General features: G+C 41.3%; 1 protein-coding gene across 2 annotated transcripts in view; it reads right to left on the minus strand.

The window, feature by feature from the left end:
• Positions 1-27,013, minus strand: part of sema6cb (semaphorin 6Cb) — a 142,468-nt gene that overhangs the window by 65,404 nt on the left and 50,051 nt on the right. For both annotated transcript variants that reach the window (XM_083761901.1, XM_083761900.1), the window contains exon 3: positions 12,145-12,365. The gene's annotated coding sequence lies outside the window, so the exon portion shown is untranslated. The remainder of the gene's footprint in view (positions 1-12,144; positions 12,366-27,013) is intronic.

The following is a 27,013-nucleotide window of genomic DNA, read 5'->3' on the forward strand; positions in this document are numbered from 1 at the left end:
CATCTGTAACAGGGCTAGATGGGCCATAATAATGAACAACAAAAGGACAAACAGGCCCATCTGTAACAGGGCTAGATTGGCCATAATAATGAACAACAAAAGGACAAACAGGCCCATCTGTAACAGGGCTAGATTGGCCATAATAATGAACAACACAAGGACAAACAGGCCCATCTGTAACAGGGCTAGATGGGGGTGCGAGTGCACTGTTGAGTCCAAGCAGTGCTGTGCCATTAAGTGTGAGTGTGTGATAAATGCACTCTGCTTGTCTGTTTTGAGATTCTCATTAGTCTGTGTTCAGAAAGAGACCAGGAGCCATTACTCTTTTGGCTGCGATGACATGAAGCTGAGTGTGTATCTGTGCATTAGAACAGAGGGAGTGTGTGTGTGTGTGTGTGTGTGTGTGTGTCATTATGCAGCAACATGTCATGTAATATAAGGACTGTGTGTGAGGATATCTCAGTATGACAGAGAGACAGAGAGAGAGAGCATGTGAGATGTACATAGTAATGTGAAGACTGCGTGTGTGGGAATGTCTTGGTATGTCTGTTGCTTCATATTGATACCACGGCACAAGCAAAAATGTGTGACAGACAAAGAGGGGGTGTGTGTGTGTACACTGTACAGTGTGTGTGTGTGTGTGTGTGTGTGTGTGTGTGTGTGTGTGTGTGTGTGTGTGTGTGTGTGTGTGTGTGTGTGTGTGTGTACACTGTACAGTGTGTGTGTGTGTGTGTGTGTGTGTGTGTGTGTGTGTGTGTGTGTGTGTCCAGCAGTTATTTCTGCATTCGTTTGCTTTGTGTCAGCATGCAATTCAAAAATGATCCCTTCAAGTAGTAGAGCCAGAGATATAGAGAGAACGATAGAAAACAGAGGGAGAGAGGGAGGGGAGAGGGCGAGAGAGAGTGAAATTGAGAGAGAGAGAGAAAGAGCCAGAACAAGTGAGAGATAGAGAGACAGAGACAATGAAATAGAGAGCCAGAAGGGAGAGAGAGCCAGAGGACAGAGAGACTGTCGACCAACCAGCCGTGTCAGTAGCTATAACAGTCGTCTGGATGTCTAGCCCAATCAATACTCTGAGGCAAGCGTTTGCAGAGGTCTTCTCCTGTTACTGTAGGCCTCTCCACCTAGCCGTCTCCTTCAGATAGTCTTTCGTTAGACTTAAAATACTTAATACAAATACACGTACAAATGCAACAGGGGAACTGAACAGAAAAAAGGAAAAAAAGATTCCACTCCTCAATGTTATCATTTAGTTATCATACAATAACAGATCATTTTTGTACAGTTTACAGATCAGATGGTATTATTTTTTATTTCCCAGCTACAGTAGGTACACATTAATAACATTTCCATCTATGTTCCCCTTCTGATGGCTTGCATTAAAGGACAACTTTGTTTTGTTTTTTCAAGCAAGGTTCATGTTTTATTAGAGAAAGTAAAAGATGAGTATTCAAATAAGTTTTTCATTTGCTGCTTTCTTTTTTAGCGTTTTGAGCTATTTTTTACAGGGGACGGGGCAATCGAACAAGTGGCTTATATATACATATATATATATTTTTTTTTCCTACTAGACCCCAGTAAATTACATCTGGCCACAGTAGTTGTTTTCCATGTGTCTGAACAAATAACTGACTACTAGGGGGATGCCATACTGTATTTCGTAGGCTCAATCATCACCTCCCCCTTCACATTCATAGATCCCATTATCTTTTGTGGCCAGATGTAATTTCCTATAGTAAATAATAAAGAAATCGCAATAAAAAAGCCCCCCTTTCAAAAATTGCTAAAATTGCTAAAACGAAAGAAAGCAGCAAAAAAAAGAAAAAAAAACTCACCTTTTAATTTCTCTAATAACCTAAAATATGAACCTTGGTTGAAAAAACCCAAAGTTGTCCTTTAAGCAATTACAAACTTTGGAAATTATTATTTGGTTGTGGAAATGAGATGACATGACAGAAATGACATGATGGAAATGATGTGATGGAAATAATGTTTTGGAAATTATGTCAGATTTCCATTGGTACTTTGCATTTTCCATTCCTAATAACAATAGCAGTGTTTTTCAAGCATGCAGACACCTGTCACCTACTGTAGCATATCAGCTATGCTAATTAAATAAAACTAAACTAATATCGTTAGTTACTTTAACATTTGGATTTTGTATCACTGTACTTATTGCAGTCCTGTTCAGTGGCTATCCTTTTGAAAATACAAGAATTCTAAGCGCTAAAAAAATGCCTTGACATTTTTAACGAGTCTAACTCAGCACCCAGCACGACATTGCTATGCATTGCTACTGCTGAGATGAGAAAGGTCTTGCATGTCTGAAGGATAAATTTTACTTTAATCAATGCTGTGATGGACTCAAAATATCTGAAATATGAGAATAACTATAGAATCCTAGATGGTGCCCGTTTCTCAATGTATTTCAGTGAACAGGGGATTGTTTTAAAATAAATTGCTTTGGGGAAAAGTATATTGTCCTCATATTTAATCTTTTTACTTTTTTTTTTTTCGTGAATGGATAATACTTAACACAATCCCCTCCCGTTAGCATGCTAGTGTCGAGTGTGACACTGGACTGCGCCATCTTAAAGATGGAGTGCCACAATCTTTGTATTTGTCCAGTTTTGCATGTGTCGGGTGACAGTAATTCATTAGACACCCTGGAATCGTTTTTATGTGCAATAGTGTAATAACTTTGTATTTAGAGTTTCTTCCTGGAGGCTGAACACTTGACAGTCAAATGGGACAATGATATAAACACTGATAGTGTGACGTATTACTGTTGCACGCACACACGCACCTCCCCCTCTATATATATTTTTAAATACGACAACCTCTGTGGGCGGAGCTGCCTGCCACATACACACGTGTGAACTGAATGGCGCAGCCAGTTTGCTGCCTAACTGTGTGGCAGAATTTCAAACAGTCATTTCACACATTACCAGTTCACAGCAGAGCAGACTGTTTTTCGTTATATTGGAAGCAAGTAAATGTTCAAGTCGGGTCCTCAGGATTAATCAAGGAAACCACAACAAACCAGCCTTATAGCCTACAGTACTTGCTCTGCTGTAGTTGCTCTTGCTGTTCTCAAGGAGTAGGTTGTTTCTTTTATAATCACAGTGGTCGGGCTTTGATACAGAGTGTAGTGTCACAGTGTGCATTCTTGTTGGCTGTGCCTGTTGTAGTCAATATGTAGGTCCTAATACTTATACAAGGCTGTAAAGTCAAGAATTAGAAGTATCTGTTGTGTCACGCTGGAAGTCATGTTGACATGTCTGGCTATTACAAGCGACTTGGGCTTGTTTTCATATAAGTAACTTTCAGGGGAGATGTGGTTGACTTGTGTGAAGGACCCTCAGATTAATATGTTGTTAAAAGGATTGGTGTTGAAACGTTTTCATAAATATTCAAGGCAATTTCTGTGACTTAATTTCATGGACCTGGCCGCTTGTTTCTTTAAATCTGGGACTTTTGCTGAAACTCAATGCAGTCAGAAGGAACATTCATGTTGTAAATTGAGTTTGATCAGAGCAATAGAAGAGTGACAATGCCAGGGTGCTTAGCTGGAGGAAATCAATAGCCTACAATATATTGGCAAATTATTCATGCGAAATGATCTATCAAACTAATTGTTTCTGCTGTTAAACTATGATTTAATTGGATGATGAGCTGAGCTGATTGTGACAATAGGGTCAAAATAAGTGGAGGAAATAAATAAATGATTAAAAAGAAATCAGAAAAAACAGATCTGATATGGTATGGTGCTTATCTGATATCTCAGAAATATGTGAAGTGTTCACTTCTAACATTCACAAAAACATGAGTTTTTGTTACATTACAGAGACTAATTTGTCATTTTGTAAACAAAAGGGCAGAGCCATGGGCTGTCCTTTTATAAGGAGGGGGAGGGACTAGGACAAGTGGGTGGTCTTAAAGGAGGAGGCGGAGGGACTGGATTAGGTGGGTGGTGCTAAGGTTAAACTCACGCATACCTAATGAACTGGTGGGTGTGTCCACATAAAACCATCATTTTAACAAATACTGTACACTTTTTTGAAAAAAGTATACCTCCTTATATAACAATAACGCCTGATGATCATGTTTAAGGGTGGAAAAAAATCACAGCACTCCATCTTTAAGGCGAGACACTAAAGGTGAAATCATGATTTTTCTTTTTTTGCTATTTTGCTTCCTAAACATGTTTTCTTTCAAACTAAAGCAAAATACATTATTTATTTATTTATTTTGATAGTTTATTTTAGCCAATGACAGCTTGTTATTCTGGGTGAAAATCCACCATCTCTATTTTCATGATTGGTTGTTGGTACAAAGGAAGTGACCATTATTTTAGTTGCCAAGGTTTGGATGAGATATTTTGTCTCAAAATAGTGTCTTCAAATAAAACATTTTGGATACAAATCTTTAAAGGCCGTTTTCTCAAAATGAGTTTTCCTCATACCTGGGACAAATAATCTCCACTTCAGTTGAACTCACATACACCAAACGTTCCAGTCTTATTCATAACTATATTCCGCAGACATTTACAGATGGATTTGTTGATATATCATTCACAGCCTGATTTACATCACATTTTATACCTAAAAACATGCCGAAAATTGGGTTTTTTATGCCTGTTGACACCATTTTCTGATTTGTGGAGTGATAATTAGAGATATCAAAAATCCCATCTGTAATTGTCTTTGTCTCTAATGTGTCAACAAAATGAAATGATAATTTTGAACCTGGCTTTATCCGATCTTCAGATTTATCGTCCCAAAATGTATGCAAATAAGCGCATATAATGCCTAATTTGCATATATTTTAATATAAGTAATAAACTGGAGAAGTTTCATTGTGATAGCTATTATTTAACTTTTTTTCCCTATTCACCTGGGGCAGGGGTGCCCAAAAGGTAGATCGCGATCTACCAGTAGATCACAAAGGCTGTGCAGGTAGATGCCCCTAAAGAATATTATTTTAAATCTTTTTGGCATCTGCCACTTGAATTAAGTTGACTTGATTGATTGACTGACATAACAAATGTCCTGTCAGCTCAAACCCATAATGCAATACTTTGTTTTCAAGAGTGCTGCTGCGCACAAATGTCGGTAGATTACAAATAAAAATAAAAAAAAACCCATTCCATGTGCATTTGTCTTAAATGTAATGCCAGCGCCGCTATTCCAAAGCCATTTTCAGCAATGGTATTATAATGTTTTCGGTGGATAGATCTTGTTGAGCTGGTAATTTTGAAAGTAGCTCTCAGGTCAAAAAAGAGTGGGCACTGGGCACCCCTGACCTGGGGTGTCTCGCCTTAAGTTGCGCATGCATCTACGTGCGTTCTATGTGCTGCTTTCAATGGCCTTTATCTCCAAAGCGGCGCCATGAATGGCGTTTCTGGTCAAAACAAGGTTTTTCAACGGCCGACAGCCGGCACTGTGACACTCAAAGTCAGGTTTTTTCTGCACCCAGTGAGAGAACAACAACCGGTCAAGACACCACACACACACCATTACGTCATCGTAACATCCAGTTATGGATTATTTGGCTCTTCAAAATAAGGGTTGAAAGGGGAAAGACCTCGGCAATGCACGATAAATACATTAATCCCAGCGAGGATTGTGTTAACGCATGACAGTGTCAAACAAAAGTAGCGAAAATAGCCGATCAACATGCTCACAACCTGCGTCACTAGATAGAGGAAGCACCAGCACTTGGCTCAATAGGTAGAGCAGCTGTTGCCCGTTTGATCCCTGCTCTTCTTGCCTTGTCAAAGTGTCCTTGAGCAACACAGAGAAACCCTCAACATACTGTAAATGTGTGTGAATCTAATGCATACATTGGAAAGTTATTCTGGGAAAGGTGCTATATAAATGCAGACTGTACTGCAGATTAATGAAAAGTACTGGCTTGGTGGAACCACTTATTTTATATTAGGAGGAATAATTAGGCTTTGTATGTTTGACAAAGGACTGCAGTATGAACCCATGACCTATAAACACGTACTCTGTTAAATGTATAGAAATGTATTCATGACTCTGGCTTCTTTTTGTGCACTCAATTTAACTCTTTTTTTGGTCCACTGTCTACTTTGTCCAAAACAAATCCTTTTTGTAGGATATTCTTTGGCTCTTTTCTCTGAAACTACGAGCGCTGTATGCGGCGATGATCATCCATCCAAGGTTCTGATCTGATTTGTGATTGTTCATCGCGTCACAATCGAAACATTAATGTTTCTGGTGAAAGATAAACATACGCCGTTTCTTACAATGGCCTGTGAGCAGGGAAAGTGTACACCAAATAAAAAGACTGGCAGCAGTGGCTATATTATACTGTATTGTAGAATATGTAAACAATAAAAATTAGCTACAAGCAATCAGGCATGTTTGCACAAAGACAGAGACTTTAATCTCAACAATTTAATTTCCTTGATTCCTGGGATTGGCACTGCACATGTCTTCTTATTCTGGATGTAAGCTCTTTGCCGCCCTCAATGTGACACAGTTTTTAATCACTGCTCTCAGTGACAGAGCACATTCTGTCCTTTAAGCCCAGAGACTTGAGGCTCGCTTGAGCCGATACAGCTCTTTTCTCCGTGAGCCTTTTGGTTGCAGCCAGGCCTGGGGCCTGTATAGCTGTTTTTTGAAGAAGAAAATGGGAAAAACTGAAACGTTCACTGTATGGTTTTCTAATATATTTCAGCTGAAGGGCTCCTACAAGATAATACTGAAAATACAGACAATACAAGACAGTATTGTCCATATTGACAGTAACTTTGTTACATAGATATGAAAACACCCACGCTGGATTAAAAGAAAAGTATTTTGCCATTTCTCAAGGACGCTAATGGCAAGGTGGATGTACAGTAAATGCTCAAGGCAAGCTCCAGGATAGCCCGGTCCACTAAAAAAAAAGACAGACAGACACTCTTGGCTACTACATACATACAAGATATAAATGTCAACATGACAACTGTAAACAATAAATAATATACCCGGTAAAATATTTTTTGTTTAATATATGTATCTCCACTACGATCGCACCCTCGACCGTTGGTAATCGAAAAAAAGAAGAGATCCTTTGTTATTGTCTGTCGAAAATGCAATGCTGGTGGACGAGGAAGTAGAACAACACAGAGCGGAGATAGAGGCTTTTTAGAAAATCCTCTAACATGGGAGTGGATGGGAGCTGTGTTTTTGCGACCACGTGATTTCCTGCTTTCGGTAAGACTCAAACGGTGAATCATAGGTTAGTGAACAGCGCAATCTAGTGTAAAAACTAAAAACAGGAAAAACATTGTCAAAAGTAGTCTTTGGTGGTTGGCAGTGAATGAGTTAACTCATTCACTGCCAGTAATTTAATTAATTTGGTTTGCCCTCAAAGTAAGCATTATTCATTAGCAAAGAAAATTATCATAAATTAGCCTATTTTTTATTGCACACAAGATGAAAAGTAGAGCTGAGCAGATGCAATATTCTGTGACCTTCGTCTGTTGTTTAGGACAAAAATAAATTCTACCGTTGACCGTTCCCTAATTTGCATTGCAATTATGAGCAGCCTTAGGACAGTCTGATTAGTCTTATTCACTTTCACATAAGCTTCCAAGTGATCTATGCCTCATTATCTGAAATAGCTTAACAGTTTAAACTCAAGTGCTCATACAGATTCACCCCAGGGTGGTGTAAACAATCCCAACACTAGTCCCTCTCCCTGATGTCTTTGTCTTGGCAGTTGAATGAGCAGAGCCTCATAGTGGGAGAAGAGCAGAGTAGAGGTGAGGCTGGCTGTAAATAACTAGGCAGTCTTGGTAGGGCTGGGCGATATGACCTTAAATTTGTCAAGATTCTTTCAAACTTTTGTCTCAATTCCCAATAAATGAGATTGTTTTAATAGTGAAAATAGCTGATGTACAAGTTCTCAACGGATGCATAGTGAGCTTATAGATTAAACTATGTTCCAAATCTTTGTACAACAAAGTATAATATAGGGTCCATTGGTTATAATCAGACTAATCCACGTAGTTAATTATATTAGAATATTGTTGTGTCGATTCATTGATGTACAAGGATTATATTTCCTTCATTCCTGGTGACATACTACAGTTAGTATGTTGCCATGTACACATTGATATGCAGTTTTAGAGGTGTCTAATTTCTTTTCATGAAAGTGTGCATCACAGTCTGCACTGTACTGTAGGTTCTGAAAGTTTTGTCTATGAATATGGCTAATGAAAAACACAGTAACTAGTTAAGTGAGGCCTGCAAATGGTTTGTGCTGACAGAGGATGAGCCGTTATCACAAGGGGAGTGCTTTTTCTCCTCACAGCTTGCCAACTCTGTTGTGTGTGTGTGTGTGTGTGTGTGTGTGTGTGTGTGTGTGTGTGTGTATTTGTGTTCATGAAACAGCCTTGAACCAGTCCAATATTTTGAGTGTCTAATAGTGTGTGGACACATTATAAAAGATTTCCTGCTGTGAGGTTTGTACTTTATTTCTGTGTTGGACGTTTAAACAGCCCCAACACGCTTTCCCATGTGAGGTGCAATAGTCTTTGAAAAAAAACATGAAACCTAGCAAAAAGTTCCTGTGAACTGAAGTACAAACATTAAGCTGAGAAGTAAGTTTGAGAGGAAAAGTCAATACTGCTTATCTAAGTTACAAAGCTCGTCTTGCCACTGCTGAATAAGAATGAAAACTACAATCAATATCACAAGATCATTGACTTATATATTCTTGAGAGGAAAAGCTGAGAGTTCAACCCATCCAGCTTGTGTATTCTCCTCTCCCAGTAACTCCACTGGTCTCTAGTGGTCTGAGCTGTTCCCACTCAGTTGAGTGCACCGATACTGGGTTACTGATGGGGAGGTCCAGGGGGATGCATCACATCTGCTGATCGATATCCGGAGGAGCTTAGTGCCTGTGTGTGTTGACTGAATATTAAGGCAGTGTGGGAAAGATATCCCATCACGTTCCAGGTAAGTAGAGCTAAAGCTGGCAATTATCCCATCCTCCCGCCCACAATGTTCACACACAAAGAAAATCTCATCAATTAACACTGAAAAAAGATTCAAAGGCCACTTGTTGGTAATGTGAGAACATGCTAATGTGTTAACCAAACACTTCACCCCTGTATGATCGTGAATATGTTTACATCTAAAGGATAAGGTCTAATCAGCAGCAGCACAACTGATAGGCAAACTACCATCTCACCAGGCATCACAACTAAATGTAAAGCACCCTGGGGGATTTCAGCCAAGCATGAAGAGCACCATGGGTAAACATGCCAAACAGCAAACTGTGCAAATAGAAAGTCTTGGTTCCCGATCATGTATAGCACTGCGTGGAGTGTACGACCACAGTGTGTTACCCTCCCACAAGGCAAATGGAGCATGTGTGACTGCTCCGCGTGGTGAGTTCAATTCATGTCACCATGGCAAGCGGTGTGACAACCAGCCTCCTCCCCATCACCATCTGTGCCAATTTGTCACGGCACATTCAAGTGTAGCCATGGTCTCATTTAACAATGAGGAAGAGGATGCCACCAGGAAAAAGGTAGGTAGGGACAAGTGAAGGTAATGGGAAAGTGAGGACAAAAATCTTCATCTCTGGCAATGAAGAGGGAATGAAAATGTACAAATAAAATGATTGAAATCATCTCACGATCCACATCATAATGGCGTGGCACCAATATGGCCAGCCTGTGACGTCGGGCATCTATGACGTCAGTCATAGATATGATTTCTGTATCAATGAGGTATGATACCAGTAAGACACCCGGAGGGCGAGAAGCGCTGAAACTACAGGTCTGGGAATTTATTATTGACGTTTTGGGGCTGGGTAGGGCGAAACATGTGTGCTAATTAGTATGGCCAGCCCAGTTAGGGCCGGGCCTTCAATTTCAGGCCTGTTGAGAACTCTAGTTTTCAGAGTATAACGAAATAATTCACAGATCATTACAATTATGTTCATGTGCTGTCAGGTTTTGCACAATCAATTTGAATAAAATGACTATTGGCAAATGATTCATATTGTGGTTTATGTTTATAACTATGAAAAGTTTTGAATACAAATAATTCCAATGGCATCTAAATGTACAAGTACACGTGTGGTTGGTTGTAAGTATATGCTTATCGGTGTTGCGAGGATGAGAGGAGGATTGGGGGGGGGGGGGGATTGCTGAATTCTGATGTGTATGAACCCCTGTTAGTGGAGAGGAAAATAATAATATACTGTATATATACATATATACATACATACATACATACACACACAGAGGGAGCTGTGCGGCTTTAAGAAAGGTAGGCGGGCTCAAACCGGTCAAACGACGTGGAGCGTAAGCAGGAAGCGATACACAAGTTATTCTCCATGGAAAGAAAACAATTTGACCCGCCGTGCAGGTAAACCGCTGAGGAACGCTCAGCATGGAGGGTTGTTTCTTCCCGCTAATTTTCCAGTGATCCATGGATTATCGTCATCATATTACGGTAAAGCAGACATTGACGTTACAAGTGAAAGTCAGACATTGGAGGGGCTAGCCGAGCGCCTGTCAAAAATACGTATGAAAGAAATTAATGAAGAGATTCTTCCTCAGTCTACTGGCAGAACGCAAGACATTTTTTGTCAGTCCAGCAGTTTGCAAGATTTGTCCCAGACAACTGCACAGACAGACTTAGTCAGACCCTCTTCTAGATGGCTAGTTTCTACAGAGCCAAATCGTAAAAATAGATGTCTGAAGTCGCCATTGTTGGTTATTATTATTATTGTTCATTGTTCAAGGAATAGTCTTCTATACAACAGTTTTTCAGTAAGGCATTCAAGTTATGAATAGAATCTCACACATTTAAGTTGGTGCCTCACTCTTGGTGGGAGGGAGACAGTGCCTATATTGTCCAGAGAGCTTCTGAGAAGATACCAAAGCGATGCCAGAGAAAGTCTCTCTCTCTCATGCTCACTCACAGTTTTGGCACTTAAGCTCCTCTATTTAGTTCGGTCTAATAATGATTCACATTTCACACCTACTGCGTCCACTTTTGACTACAGTTTCCACATACACACCCTCACTTCCTCCCCTTGATACATTTTTGTGAAAATGGCTGCCCACATCAGTGCCCAGCCACAAGCCATCATGCCACCACTGGGCCAATTCCCACACATCACCCCTATATAACCTTTCCAAACACCCCTCACTCCGAGCTCTGTGCTCGTGAACAGCAATGCAATTGGCTGCCTTGCATTCACTTTGACTGCTGCACAATGGTCCCGTGTTGCATGTATACGGCCAGCCAAAGGAGGGATAACAGTACAATGACAGTGCTTTGAAAAGAGCATGAAAGGAAGGGTGTTCCAACGTGAACCTTACACAGTCATATCACAGTCAAAAGAGAGCGCCTGTGTAGGAAAAAAACCTCTTTCAGACTACAAAAAAAACAATGCTACATAAAGCATTCCATGATGCAAGTGTTCCTGGGTGGGTTAGGTGTAGCTTTGATTGAAAGCTCTGAAGATCTTTTTCTCCACATCAGAATAGCACTCAATAATCATGACCAGTGGAGGCTTATACAATCAGCCATGATGTGAATACTGAAAGCCATTAGGAGACAATCAGCTTGCTTGCCACGTTAATCCATTATAGTGGCTAATTTGAGTTTTGCAACTTGAAATTATAGTACACCAATATAATGTCATTCAGCGTTATCTTCTTTTTGTCTCTTTCTTTTTAAGCATTTGTACTGAATGCTTTATTTGAATGCAGAGAGAGAGAGGAGAGACACGCAAAGGCAAGAAGGGGGTTGGATTCAAACCCGGGTCTGAATGCTCCCAAGAAGCATACGGTATAGGGTCTGCGTGCAGACTCTGCACCCACTGGCTATGCCACCAGGCACCCATTCAGTGTTTTCTAAATTCAAAGTCGTAACGAGTGGTATAACATAATGGCAAGTCTATGACTGGATCGCTTGGTTTAAGAGAGAAGACAAAAGCAAGTCCATTTTTTTGTATTTACATACAGATATGGCTCATCTTCAAATGAAATAAATGAAATAAATCATCGGACAGTGTGGAAGGACATTACAGTTGTGAAAGTTTAAGTACGGTTGCTGAAGAACATACAACAGATACAAGAAGTTTAAAGATAAAGCTTACCGTCTGTTTTTGGGTGGTGTTTTTATTCTCTCAATGGATGGATAGAGCTTCTGAGGATCCAGCTACTCTTCAGTTCATCCCACTGATCACCAGAGATGACCGTGGTGTCATGGAGGGGAGTGGCGTGGCAGAATACTAGTTTTGAAGATGACCAAAAAGGGGTGAGAACCCCCCTTTGCGTTATTTTCCTTCAAAAAGTTCTGCAATCCTCAGCAAACTTCCTGTAAGAACAAACAAAGAAAACATAAGCGTTCTACAGCAGTGCTGACCCAGTGTGTAAAACAACGGGAGACGCACAGCTGCGCTGCAAACACATTGCCTAATAACCATCCCCCCGCCAACCCACGCGGCCATGGCAGCATAGTCAAACGGGACCGTTGACCCGTGGAAGAGGAAGACATGGAGGGGGGGAGCAGCATGTCCTCTTAGTATAATCTCTTCAGTCACTCTGCTGTCATAACATCACAGCTAACACAAGCAGAGAAGCTGTAAATAGAGCCAGATGTTTAGCGGCTGGTCTGGGTCAGAGGCATGAGATGGTGAGGACGGGAGAAGAGCCAAGGAACTATCAGACTGCTGGAAAATGAAGGAAAGAGCCTAGTACGACTAGGTTTTTAGCAATTAATATTGTTTGTTATGGAGGACAAAAATATGTGTAAATATAATTCAATACATTGAAGTAATTTTAAAATATGTCAAACAACATTTAACCTTTGTGCACGTGTGTGTGTGTATGTGTGTGTGTGTGTGTGTGTGTGTGTGTGTGTGTGTGTGTGTGTGTGTTTTTACTGTCTCAAAACAGAGAAGAGACCCGGCCAAGTCACTATTTACCCAGCTCTCATAACCAGACCTCGAACCACAAACCCAAAATGTTAGCATACTGTATTGCCTTTGGGCATTCAATTTAAGTACGGTAGAACAAATACTGTATACTAAATAGCCTCTATCTCCATCAGCCTAAGACTCCATCATTTATGCCAAATAGAGCATGCATTTATTATTCAAAATTATAGGCGGACATTCTTTGCCTGAGGATGTCCAATGCAAATCAACACAAAACACTGCCTTTTGTTTTTTTAGGAACTTTTCCCAAATCTTTTCTGACTTTCAGAACTTTTCCAAAGCTTCTTTCCCAGAAATTTGCCTTTGCTCTCCAGAGGCTGATTCATGTAGAGCATCTGGGGTTTAAACCACAGCCACTCCATCACCAGTTTGCCTCACCAACTGTATTGTCATCATTTAACCACCCTCCCCAAAGAAAGTCCGCCTTCATCCTGATGAAAATGCATGACAGATGAACTTCCCAACAATCCATTCTTGCAAGGTCAGCACTTTTCTTCCCCCACTGGTTGTCTATAATGACTGGTGTTGACTAATGGCAAGTGGTCAATGGATTTTTTTGTCATGACTCTTGTTCCTTCTTCTACACATGCATGCACATGCATGCATGCACACGCACACAGACAAATTCACACACTGTTCCAACAACACACTGGAACGGTGGAACGGCAACAGGCTCCAGGGGGTCATGTACAAAAAGCCATTCCTCACATCCTTAGCCATGGATAAAGTATGTCTGCTCACTGACTCAAGCTCAGCAGATGAGTTTGGATAGCTTTCCAAATCCCTGCTGAATGAGGCAGCTGACTGCAGCTGCTGGGAGCTCAACAGAGTTCCATCGTGGTCTCGCAAAACCAATGAAGGGTTATAAACCCACGACCACAGTGGTATTCTAGATATTACTAATTAACGCAGTGTGGGTGCACTGCTTTGGCATGGTGGTGACTAAACCTGTGTAGAGCAGGGGTTCCAAAACATTTCCATGCTATGGACACCCAATTAGCTACAGATTCTGGCTACGGCCTAATAGGAAATGGCCAAAAAAACTAAAACGTTTGGAACATTTAGACAATAATGGCATGCCCAAAATGAATTGAATTTAACTTTATTTATATACTGTATGTATGTACTGTATGTATGTATGAATAATCTTGTTTATTATTTATCCCCCCCTCCCCCAGTTGATAGAGGTGTATCTTTACTATTGAACGAGGGGCATTAGTTCAAATGTTTTAGGCCACCAAATAACATTGGGTCTCAGTCATGGGAAATTACTTTCGCCTTTATTTTATATTGTTTTATGGAGGGACAGACAGTAGGCTGACAGGAAATGGGGAGAGAGATGGGGGGGGAAGACATGCAGTAAGAGCCATTAAGGACACATTAAAGAATGCTAGGCTCGATTACACTGACTCTCATGTTACCGTAATCAAAATTCAGCGGTTGCATAATGGCACACCGCAGCAGTCTTTTAGTTGAAAACAATCACCCATCACAAAGCTCCTGACATGTTCTCAAAAACAACAACATGGACGCCTGAACTAATTAGCAGCACCTGGTACAGAGGTGGGATGAACTGGAGTCAGTTGATTGAGTTAAAGAACACACAATGCAGTCTATGTCCAGCAGATGTAGAGGCAGGAGGAGTTTTGTTGATTTGCTCAGTTGTTCTCTCACCCTGCACAATGTAGCTGCAATGTCAATTCTCCAAAATGAGATCAGCCGCTGTTTTAAAACAATATATCACGAAGTTCTGTAACTTCTACTGTTGGAGTTATAGTACTGGTTTGGGTAGTCATATACTGTATCACACTGGAAAAGAAGGATAATGTAGCCGTGATAGTTTCATGGCAACATGGCCATCATTGTACCCCTGTTTAAGTGGCGACCTATAATTTCTAATCTAATTTGCTGCCTGGAATAGTCCCACGGAGAGGCCCCTTTATCCTGCCATAATAGTTTTGAGGTGAGCGCCATTAACCAAATGAGCTTTTCGGAGCACAACATTCCCATTAACACCGCACACAATCCCTCATATGCCTGAGCCACCTCCTTTAACTTCCCTGCAGACCCCTGTACACCCCAAACTCAAAACCTCATTTCCACAGTTATGCCTCCACTGAACCTCCCAAGAGCGAATTTGGTGTAATCCTTCCTTGCCCAAAAATTGCCCTCAAGTCTCCTAAACAGATTCATTGCACATCCACTCCCACACTCCGGGCTCCACTCTCCATCTCTTACATGGTTTCCCCCTCTAGATATTTCCCAGTAGGCCTTGCAGTGTTCACTGGGTTGTGGTGGTGATCAATGGCCCTTGGCTGCGGGTGTCGGTGGGGCCCCAGGCTCCTGGAATGGAGGTATTAATAATGCAGGGCCCGGGCCTGTCATATCCTCCATTAGCTCAGAGGAGGTGGGGGGCCAATGGCTGATTGATTACTAATTAGATTAATTGCAGTCTTTTAGAAAGTAATAGACTAGGGGCCTGACAACTACTAAACCAGAGGAGCCTGGCATCCTGAAAAATGTGTGATTAAAGAGGGCTGTTGCAAAAAGAGATTTATACATTGCATTTAGAGTAGCTTACATTATGCTTCTTTAATAAGCATATAATGTATATATTCATACACATATTATAACTTGATTGCCTGAAGAATTTAAAGTGTGTAAGAAATGCATCCAGTCCTTCCTGTATGACATATCGGAGAATACTAGACAAAACCATGTCAAACCACCGTAAGACCAGGAGGTCTGATGACAAAGACAAGCTGATGTTTTGTGCTGCTCTCATTCGAAACAATTTCCTCCTCCCATTTCAGAGGATGAATCTTGTTAGCTAGTCCTATCTGGGAAACGCGACATGATAAGAACAATCTCCCGATTTTGTGTAATGTGTGTAATGATAGTGTTGTTGAACAGAGGCAGTTGCTATGGGGAGCAGAGGTGCGTGAAGATTGAGTTCCACTTAATCTCCTTGCCTTCCGTTGAAGATAAAACTAATAAACCACATCAAAGCCGTAGCATACTGAGATTTGAAAAGGCTCTGCTAAATGAACAGGGTAAAGGAACATTTGTCAATGCCTTTTCTTACCCAGTGCTTTCCTGTTGACCTTTGAATGTTTGATGTAGCCTTGCACCATGCAGAGAAATGCGTTGTAATCACTGCTTTGATGTAAAAAGCATTTGACATGTGCTGCATGCATGCGTATGTGTTTAGGTTCAGTAGGTGTGTGAGAAGATGAGTGTGTGTCCATGCATATTATGAGCAGGAATGTAGACATGTATGAGTACATGTCTAATTGCTGTGTGGCAGGCTTGTTTGGCTACACTCATTACACACGCCCACTCTCAACATAAATAGCCTCACACTTCTGAGGGGATAATACCCTCCAACCAGGGACCTGAATGCATTTCTCTCTAGCGCTCGCTAACCCACACTCTGTGCCAATAGACCATGGCGAGTCATATCCTGCAAAAAAAAAAATAGGGGGGGGGGGGGGCTTTTAGTGTTTTGTATCAATCTCGGGGGGAGAGCAGTGCAACGGTATACACAAACGGTTAGTGAATTATTTGTGCTAACGATAATTTACAAAAACATAAATACATCTGTTTCAGTAAAGACTATAGATCATACACACAATTCAGTCAATCTGCAAAATTAAAAAGACAGGTCATTATTCCGCAATGCAGTCCGTTCTCCATAGCCATCTTCCAGTTCTGACATAATGATGCCACTTGTAATGGGAGTTTAGCTGCTGACAAAGAGCTCTGCAGAGGGTCTTCCCTTTCTGGCACAATCCCTGCTTATTTGGTGATCTATATTAAGGACATGAATCAATTGAAGACAGCCCCTTATCAGTATTTTTTGACAGAGTGAAGGGTCATTAAGCTTTCTTGTCACAAATGAGCTCTTTGTGGGTTGTCGGGATGAAGTGGGATATTACACCTATTAATTACTGTGCTGTGTCACTTTGCTCCAAGGCAGTCCTGATTCTGTCCATCTCTCATCTATCTAAGAAGAGTATACTACTGTATATTGACTTTTTGTTCTGCTGGCATTAGGGCTGGAAAAATACATGGATTTCTGATGCATATACAGTACATGATGGTGTTCATATACGATCATTCCCACAGTAATATTTTATACATTTTCTTTGCTGGTCAAAGTTACAGGAATGCATTTGCAGGAGGGTTTGATATGAAATCTAACCTCACCATGAACAATCTAGTTATTATTGACCCTCTTCCATGACTCTCCTCTTCTGTGTACAAGGGCTTCTGGAGAAACACTACTTTTCAGCTGCTCGTCACATCAGCTTGTGCGTTTATTTCAGACTGTACGTGGGCAAGGGGCTTTAGTTTCCAAACTAACTGTTATCGTTGCCTACTTACATTTTGGCTGGTGGTCAGATTTGATCACAACCTGCTAGAGTGCGACACATCTACAATATATTGCTTTATCGGGAAGTTGTCAACTCAAGGCACTCCCACAAATAAAATAAATCATTACGGCAATGTCCCGCTTGTCTGTGTTTGTGTTTACACACTGGAAAAAGGCTGACCTAATAAGAAAATAGACTGTGAGAAGAAGGGGTTTAGTTATAGTTTATATATATATATATATATATATATATATATATATATAGTTTCTTTAGCAATTTGCACCCTTCTCTTCCTTCTCTATTTCTGTTTCCCGTTTGCTATACTTCCTGCTCGGTTCTACATATGTTATGTTAAGGTGAACTTAGTTCAGCAGCTGTTCCTGTTGGCTCTCGTTAGTTATTGTTTAGTTTTTTTACTGTTAAAACATGCCCTTACTTTCTCCTTCCTTCACTTTCTCCACCCTCTTATTTTCTCCTCCATTCCTTTACTTTCTCCTCTCTCTGCCCTCTCTCATTTTCTTATCCCATGGCTGTGCCCTGCCACCTCCTTTCAGCCCCTGAGGCTTACCGCAGCGATGGCACGCTGCGTTAATTGAAAGCGACCCTGACTCGTCCTTTTTAAAGAGCCACTCCGGCTGATGCCCTTTTGTTTTTTCCTCTCCATTGGCAGTTGACAACTGGCCTTTCAGCCCTGGCACACTATAGTGTGACCTTTAACCCTACCGTGCTGCGTTGTCGCTCCTCTCCCACCGTCAAACACGGGACCATTTCCATACCCGCTCAGAAACTGCAGATTTGCACAGCTCTGAGGTACAGCTGAGTTGAACTAAATTATTCCAGGGGCGCAGTTATGGGTAGGCCACTGGGCCAGAGTGAGCCGCGGACCACGCAATCGCATATATCATCGATTTTGCCGTTGTGTCTTTTACTTGGTCTCCCGGATGTTCATGTCATTGATGTCAAACATAAGAGGTTGTTCAACTTATTAACGTTTGCTGCTAGGAAAATTATTATTTTGTTTTGGATCAAGGATGTTGCTCCATCAAATAAATCATGGCATAACATTATAATGGGCTGTATTCCTTGTGAATACATTACATGCATGTTGCATTCTAAATTGGACACCTTCTACAAAATTTGGGACCCTTATTTGAATCATATTGGAACCACACTGTCTGCCACGATACTTGGAGGTTTTCCATACCAACCTTAGATATCTTATATGCCAGCATTCTTCCCTAGTGGGTGCTCTGCTTTGGGGCGGGGGCTTGTCTGCCCTTTGGGTATGGGGGGGTGGTCGCCCGGGCAGGGGTCTCGATCGGGGCCGCTTCTTGGGGCGGTGGCCCTGCCGCCTGGAGGGGTGGCGGTTGCCGCCTTTGAGTGGAGCATGCATGGGTCTGCTCTTGTTGTAATGATTTGGTGCCTATGATAACTGTTGTCTGCCTTTTTAATATATGTATTAATGTACTGTATGGATGTATTCCCTGATTGGGAGTCTATGAAAATTCAAAAGTCACTTGTCATTATAGTTCATTGTCCTTGTCATGTCTTTGTATATTCAATCTTTTTATTTATAATAGTGTTGTGCCTGAGCCGTTTTTCTTTTCTTTTCTTTAGTTTGTTCTTGTTGTGTAATGTCTGTGTCTTTAAAAACCAATAAATATACTTTATAAAAAAAATATATATCATCGATTTTGCAACAAAAACATTTCGTTTAATAAATACACCAGTAAGACGCCTTAAAGCCAAGGTGATAAGCGTCTGAAGCAAAGGCTGCGCAAAGCACACGAAAATATACACTTAACATAGTATAGACCACTTGGAATTATACAAATCGTTTGAGGATTGGCAGACTCTGGCACGAGTGAAATCTCAACTTTTTGTGTGTGTGTCGGAATGACCTGAAACATTGTGTGTCATGATGTGTCGAATACAAAAAAAGCAGTGCACCACCCTGTGGCCCCAACCGACATTGCATACCGACTGTTACAGTGTGTGTGTGTGTGTGAGAGAGAGAGAGAGAGAGAGACACGGTATTTGAAGCGTTCCAGCGGGTCTGTCCGTTAAAGCTGCTATAAGCAATAATGTCAACATTTTAATGACTTTGTTTTTTATTTATTTTTTGGTATTCAGACACAGCCAGCAATGAGTAAAACGCTCCCAAAAAATGTTTTGTCTCTGACACATCTACGGGCCATAATCTGTATTCAAAGATGTCGAAATAACTAACCAATCAGGTAGTAGACAGGCAAATCGACCTTTGAATGCACATTGTGGCCCCTAGATGTGTCACAGAGACTACATTTTTTTGGGAGCGTTTTACCCATTTCTTAGCCTGAGCTAACGTGTTAGGTTTCTGGTCTAGAGGGGCGGGTCGCGGCTGAGATTTGCGCACGCCCTGATTGGATCTCATCGATCTGTCCGTCACCCCCGGCCCCTCCTCTCCCCCCTAGTGCAGCGCTACGTCACATCATTTGGAGCGACGCCCACCCGGAAGGGTTGACTCCCACTTTTAGACCAGAGCGGCCAATGCGTTCCTCCAGGCTTTAAATTTTTGCACCAACAAAAATGAAAGCCTGGTACCGAGGCTACCCATTTCTGGATTTCTGAATACCAAAAAAAAAGTCATTAAAACTTTGACATATTATTGCTTATAGCAGCTTTAACTAAAGGTAAAAATAAGAACTGCCTGGCTGTCACTCTGGAGGCAATATAACCCGAAAATACGGCTAATGAAACCGATTTTTACCCTATTTATTCTGCCCATTGTGACGGCCCAGCTAGCCGTTGCCAGGCCCATCTTGGGCTGCATTTCTGGCTGCGCCACTGAATTGTTCAAGTGAGATTTGCTTCAGAATAGATGCATACTAATGCCATACTAAAAGAGAAAAAAAGCTGCCTTTCTTCAGGGTACCTCATGTACTGTACTCATAAAAGAAATATGTGTTGTTTTTCATCTTTACATAGAAAACAGAGTAGTTGCTCAATCTCAGATTCATTGTAGATGCAAGGAATTCAAAGCCTCTTAAATACCTTAAACATACACCCCCAAACTCGTAAACGGTAAGAGCACAAATGCTAACCAAACAGACAAGCTACAGTACAGCTACACAAGTGATGAAATTATTCTCATTTAATTTTTATCAAAAAGCAATACTATTCCCTCAAAATGAAACACATGTACCTGTAGTGCTTCCAATAATGGTGGGCCAGTCTTATCACCAGTAGAGAACGAGACTAGAGACCATAATGTAATAGCTTTACAGTGCACTCATAAATCACTGGAGAGGCTGCATGCCACATGCACTGACACTCCCAATATGGTTCCCTGTGTCTTTATTAAAGACCACATTATACTGTAAAGAGTCTTCCCTCCCACAGTCCCTTTCCTCCAAACTCTTCAAATTGAGCATTTATGCACTCACAGGAACATGCTGTGCATGTATCCTGCATTATTTATCCAACAGTGGGGTTTGTAATTGTATTAGTCTCCGTCCAGTCCCTTTGAAAACTTAATTGAAAACATGTCAAATGTAAACGTCATAGAAGCTGACAGAAATGTAATATACGCTGAAAAATAAATATTAGAGATTTTAAGGTGGTTAAAAATTGTAACTTACAGCACAACGACAACACAAAGAAAACACCCATCTTTTACATCAGAGAGGGATAAACATTCTCTAAATCAAATATGCATTTATACTACCCTGCCTTGAGCAAGGCGTACACGGCTCAGTGGCCAACAGCAGAAGATTGTAATCTCCCAGAGGTACAAATGTGTCAATGTGGTTTGCTGATAGTGTTTATAATAACAAACAAAAAACTGCCACACCTGAATGCAAATTACAAAAGTTTCGCACATGCTCAAGAGATTGAGCCAAGGTCACTTCTGTAGGATAATGTCTGCAGTCAAATGTGATGTACACTAGGGGGAACAAATCTTTGTAAAGTAATGAACTATTTAATTTGGGCTGAAATTATTTCCTTTCTCTTGGATTTATATGCAGTATGCATGCAAGTAAGTGTACGAGCACACAACAGGCACCACTCTGTATACAGTATGCCTGGCAGAACACATCCTCCAAAGTAGGCATCTCACAACTCAATCTGCAAAGAATTGTTAAACTGCGTGAAAGGAGCCCCCCACAGTCTATCTATCTATCTATCTATCTATGGTATTGATAGTTTGACCAATTCAAATATGCTTTCATCTTAAAATAACAATAATAATCTAATATTACTGTAGGGCTTGACTGTTTGTTGAGGATCTGCAGGGAGTCGGGGACCCTGCCTTACCATGCAGCTACTAGGGCTTTATGCAACTAGTCGACCTTGTTGGTACTAGTTGACTAATTGATAAGATGTTTTCCCCCGTTTTTGTAGGCCTCAAGATCAGCTACATTATAGTTATATAGTCACCAATGTACACTTTTTTTTTTAAATATATATTATAAAAAAAATAAAAATAAAAAAGGGTTGCCTTAATACTTGGTTGTACACCGTGTCGTGCACTGCCACTGTTATATAAACAATAATTAACAATTCCTTCGGGATCAATAAAGTATCTAATATCTACCTACATAGAAAGGCAAGAGAAAGACATGCTGGACTCTATGGCATCCAAATGACCAACCAGTGGGTGACTGGTTAGATCAGATGTACGCATGCCTTTGCCATGCCTGTTGCACAAATGTTATAACCCGACATCCCAGATTGCCGGGTCATTGTCGTTATCTCGTCTCATGTGGCACACGTAACCCTCAGATGCACATACCGCTATGCCTAAAGAGGACCAAACTGACAGGTAATCCTGATTACAGCCCAGATGTGTCATTTCCATGGATGCGTTTTCCTCATGCTACCGTCTCTGCTGAAACACGGGAGTGTCCCCTCAATCCTAACTACCGGCACCCATCAATGGACGACCGTGAACTAGCATAGATGGCCAAGTAATGAGCTCCTGTTGCCTTGTCAACACCATCCGTTGTTTTGTTCCCGACAGATACACCACCCCCTAATCTCCTTCTCTTGGTGCACAAGGCATTTCAGTAAACACGGCATCTATACGTTCCATGGAATTTCATATCGTCTGAAAATACCTTGGATAGTCTGCTATACATGGATGGCCTGTTCACAACTTGTTCAGCCTGTCTGTTTTCTAGGGGGGTAATTTTAGGTTATATCAAGACATGATTACATTTTAAATTCATAGACGATTGTGAAAGTGATAAGATAAAATGATAAAATGTTCAAAGGCCACAGTTCGGGCTGCAGATCTGGAAGCAGTTGGATCGTAGTAATGAAAAATGATGACAGATAAAGCATTTTTATTTCAGCACACATACTGTAGCCCCATGGGCCAACTCATCTAAAGACAGCATATAAATTGTCTTGCAGCACACTAGGTTGATTCATGGAAGTCATTTCACATCAGAAAGGTTATTACAATGACTTTGGTTGAACATTAACACTTTTGACCACACCTTCCAACACATGAGCAGTCAATCTCCAATATAATAGCGGTAAAACCAGGAAACTTAATCACTTGTGCTTTAGATTATATATATTATGTTATATTAATGCAGGTTTTATTTTAAGTAAGAACTTTTTGGAGTCATTGACAATTACAGAAAAAAGACATGTTGCTGATGGAACTTTTACTTTTATAAACCACAGCAGGGGTGCCCAAAAGGTAGATCGTGATCTACCAGTAGATCAGTAGATAAAGACCAGTAGATAAAGGCTGTGCAGGTAGATCACATGACATGGCCCTCAAAAAGGTATAATTAAAATAGGCCTATAAAAAGCATATATTAATAATCAAAATTCACAAAACGCCTCTTTTTGGCATCTGTCATTAATAGGTGACTTGATTGATTGACAACAGGGCCTGCATCAAGGTCAAATGCTTTGTGTTCAAGAGTCAGTAGAATTACAAAAAAAAAAAAAACTCACACAGAATGGGATGAAGACTTTCCCCAGACTATTTCCCATTGTTTGTCTTATACATTGTTGCTATTACAAAGCCCCCTCATGTACATTTTTGGGGTTGTGGGTAGATCATGTTGAGCTTGCCATTTTTAAAGTAGTTCTCAAGTCAAAAAAGTGTGGGCACCCCTCCTGATGTACAGTATATATTGGCTTAAAATTCTCTCTTGCCCTTCTGGTTTTACCTTCAAGCACTTATCAGACAGTATACGTCAGAGGGAAGAGCAGGGCCACATTCCTCAGGCAGGTAGTGAATGCATACGATGACATTTCCTGTGGAGTGACATTCTCCTTTCTAGCCACTGCCAGTGTAGCATCAAGTCAACCACGAGGATGTGAAATTCCAAAACACAGACAACTACATTTACAGTTTTACACTGTAAAAAGTTTTAATGTAACCCGGAGCATACAAATGAACCCGTCAATCTGGTTACATTTGTACACTGAAGATTGTGCTGTGTATTAAAGTTCTCGATACACTTGTGTCGTGTGACAAACAGGTGTGTGCTGTCATGATGAAACGAAATACCCTGGCCTTTAACAAGACAGGTCTGACACTTTAGTTGCATGCATTGTGTTGATTACCCTGCTATAATTATACATGACTCTTTGGAAAACTCTGTAATCTCCTAGTTTTTGCAAAGCATCACAACATTATATCATGGGGGGGGGGGGGGGGGGGAGTTCCACCTATGGTCAGGATAACAAACCGTATGCACATAAATATTCCCTAGTAGCAAATCTATATAATATTATATTGCAAACTGGAAAATATGAAGTTATTTTACAGTAACTGTGGCAGTGACCGACAGTGACCGATTTCTAGAGTTTTGGTATTGGGTTTAGAAAAGCTAAGGTTTCCCACTCCCTTTGTCTTCTTGCTCGCCTCATCCCATTACTGAGTCTTATTTCTGTTGGAACTGGAAAACAATATTTCCCTCTGCGACTTGACCCAGAAGCACATCAATTGTTGATGTCTAGAATAACATATTTTTACTTCTAAGAAGCCCAGTTAACTTAAGTAGGTGAACCAACGTCTCACCTACAGACTTTGCAAACAAAGCTCAAGGAATGGCTTTGAATAGAAATACGTAGCTGTAAAAAATAAATAAACTCCAAATCAAATCACCAGAACTTGGTGCAGCTAGGGAGCAAATATAAAAGATACACAGCGTATGCCGGGCTGAGGTTCTGAGAGGATTGCATCCAACACGTCATGTTCCACAATCTCTTCTAAACGTTTTGTAATGATTCCAAAGTGAACCATTACATAATTAATTATTGACAATGCTCTTGCGCACACTGGGTCAGAAATACATAACACCAAAAGCACATGTTTTTTTTTTTACTCGTATGGAGCTCTTAGCAAACATAATTCATGAACGCCAGTGTTCATATTCCATTGGAGGTTTGCTCTTTAATGACTGGGGTGAGGTCTTACGTCATCATCATGTTGGTTGAATGAGTGGTTGCAATGAGGGATATAGGTTGGGCTGGGATGGTGATGCTCTTATCCTAGCATGATCTCATGAGTAAGTAGTAAAGTACTCCTGGAAACCAACAGGTTGTTTAGGCCCACTCCTGCTCTGATCCTGCAATTTGCCTGGAAATTTGGGGTTGCCACTTTCGTCCACATCATTAACGATTATTGCTCCACTGTCAAAGGCAAGGTACACTGCACTTCTTAAAATGTTCACAGATGGTGAATACAAGCACAAAAACACTAAGGCTTTCCTTTCACTGGCAAATATAAAGTGAAGTGAGCAGTACAACAAGAAGGATGTTTCCTGTTGGCAAACACATTTTGTACATGGTGTAAAAGTATCAGATATGACTAAGAACCACAGAAAGCAAGATGATCTGTTGAGATTCCTATTCCTTGAATGTATTCAATAGTCTATGAAAGCAAGTCTCTCTGCTCTCTCTGTTTTCCATCTCCCTCAAGCAGATGGCATCAACAGGAAACACTGAACCTTGCATGGAGAGAGAGAGAGTGACAGAGTGAGGTAGTGTGAAAGTGCAGCAGTGATTGAATGTTGGAAAGTCTGGTGCAACCGTGCAACAAACCCAAAGGAAGGAAAAAGTGTAGAGGAATAAATAACCAAGAAAACACCAAAAAACAGCAGAGCAGGACTCACACTGTCAGTCTTTTACTGAGAAGTTGAACCGACCCAGAACAGAACGGCCAATAGGTGAAAGGAACAGCTAAAGGAGGTAGCTGAGCCCCAGGTGAGCCCTGTGGATGGCCATTTCACACCACTGACTAACACTGACAGGTCAGCTGGAAGACCCACTGAACGGGCTCAACAGAAAGAATGGGCTGTAACTGAACACGCACGCAAACACACATTTCCTTTTCAATCTGCCTCACAATAACTAGGCCATTGTTTATTGACCTTTTGCAAGGCACTTTTCACCAAGCAATCGCTTCTTTAACTCTGGGTACGGAAATATTACTCTGGCCCCCAGTGTGCTGTAAATTCACCAGCTTCCACCTGGCTGGAAACACTTCACACCATTCCATCAAGACTGTATCAGGGAGGAAGCACAAAACCAACTGAACCTCAAAAGACAAAGCTGAAATTCCATGATTAGTGGCAACAGCAAATCAATTAAAGCCAAAAACTGGAGCCTTGTGCACACAACAGCGCTTCAGAACCACAATCTGATCCAGTTTTTACCAACAGCGGTGTGTGGTCACATCCCTTCTTGAGCTGGATGTGACCCGGTGCAGCCCAATATTCCTCCGAGGGTTTTCGCAGCACTACGGTTTAACTTTAAAAGGACATTTTTGGATCCTCTCCATGATTCTCTCATGGATGAGAAATGGAGGTGGCGAAGCGGTCATGGTGGCTCGGTTGCAACGGCAGCCTAGCGACGCCGACTGAATAACGGTGACAGTGCGAGTCCTGTTCTGCTGACAAGCAGCAGGGATGCAGGCGGGCAGGCTAAGGCTTATCTGCCAAAACAGCTGGGGCGCACCACACCTCTCACCACCGCCACGTCTCAACGACTACATGCTGAGAGAATTAGAGGGAGAGAGAGGAGCACAAGGGGTGGTAGAACATAGGTGTAGACACGTAGGTACAGGGATGTGATCGGTAAAAAAATACAGACGATCTACAATAATAAATGAAGGAGGGGAGAAATGTTGCATAATAATAAAAGAAAGGCGAGATGAGAAGTTGGGGGGTGACAGAGACAGAGAGGAAAGCAAAAGAGCAGAACATTAGAAGAGAAAAATCCGACTTTCCTTTCTCTCTCGCTCGCTCTGTCGCATGGAGATTACACTTGCCGCTTTCCACTGACGCTCTCACGCTGGGTGCCTCCTCCACCTCCTGCACTCACTAAGAGTAGACCCACTCCTGATGTAACACATCCGTAAGCAGCAGCAAAAGAACTAGCATTCCATTAGGGATGTTCCACGGTTCCAACCTCATCTCCCACAACACGTCAAGTGTCAATTAAGCAGGGCCGGGCTGCTGTAGTGGAGCGCTGCGACGCTACACCAGGCCAGGCCCTTGTGGGCACAGTGTGTGTGAATGAGAGATCCCAAGCGTCCTTTTAAATGGAGACGTTGATAACGGTGGCGTTTGCTTGAGCCTTGAAAGGATACAATAAATTATAGGGTTTAGGGTAAGGTAACTTTACACCCATGTGTG

Source organism: Protomyctophum parallelum, assembly GCF_964188405.1.
Source record: "Protomyctophum parallelum genome assembly, chromosome: 3".
Lineage (NCBI taxonomy): Eukaryota > Metazoa > Chordata > Actinopteri > Myctophiformes > Myctophidae > Protomyctophum > Protomyctophum parallelum.